Here is a 913-nt window from a genome sequence, read left to right on the forward strand (position 1 = left end):
CTTCACAGAGCTAAGAAACTAAGCATGTCCTTTCTCTACAGTCATCTAGCAATTCTATAAAACTGCAGACTCATGTTTGGTGATTAGAAAGAAAAATTGGAAATTTTGCACTCAGCATTAAAAGAGATGTATTATTAGTTTAAAATGTTATGCATTAGGTTAATGTTGAATTTCTAGTACTGAGGATCAAACCCAGAGCCTCTGGTAAGGAAATGCTGCCCTTGTGTTGCTTTGAGACTCAATCTTCCTATGTTACCCAGAATGGCCTTCATCTCCTGAGCTTGAATGATCCTCCCTGATCAGCCTTACAAGTTGCTGGACTATAGGTGTCCCATTTTGCCTGTATAGATTCAGCTTACACATTTATTTTGAGAAGAGTTCCGAGGGAGATTTTCATGAGGATTTAGTAATTCTCTGTTGAAGCTGCATTATCAGCAAAGGAACTCTCTTGTTCCAAATGATGCCTATCTATTCCTGACTGTGTGGCAATTGTGAGAGGTCAGGGCAAAAGCCTGGCTTCTAGAAGTGGGGCCTGACTGTTCCCACACTAAGAACCTAAGATAACAAAGATTTATTCCACAGACTAATGGATAATGTCAGGGAAGACAAATATGAGGTAGCTTAGACTTCCCTAGAGGAACTTTTAGGATCAGAAAAGAGGTAGGAATCCAAACCAAAGTAGGACATGCAGAACAGAAAAACAAAAACCAACTGGTTTGGGGCAAGCCATCAAGCTTCACTCTTGCAAATTTTCCACATTCTCCCTGATCTGCCCAAACCACCATCTCTTTGAACAGCAAGGTGGTGATTTACCATGTTCTAAGGCCGCTCTTCTCACGCAAAGGATTCTTTTCACTAGTTAGCTGGAGAAATTATTAAAGAAAAGATAGTGTCCTCGAATTCAAGCCACAGG

This window comes from Dipodomys merriami, unplaced genomic scaffold, assembly GCF_024711535.1.
Source record: "Dipodomys merriami isolate MVZ:Mamm:240054 unplaced genomic scaffold, mDipMer1.0.p SCAF_404, whole genome shotgun sequence".
Classification (NCBI taxonomy): domain Eukaryota; kingdom Metazoa; phylum Chordata; class Mammalia; order Rodentia; family Heteromyidae; genus Dipodomys; species Dipodomys merriami.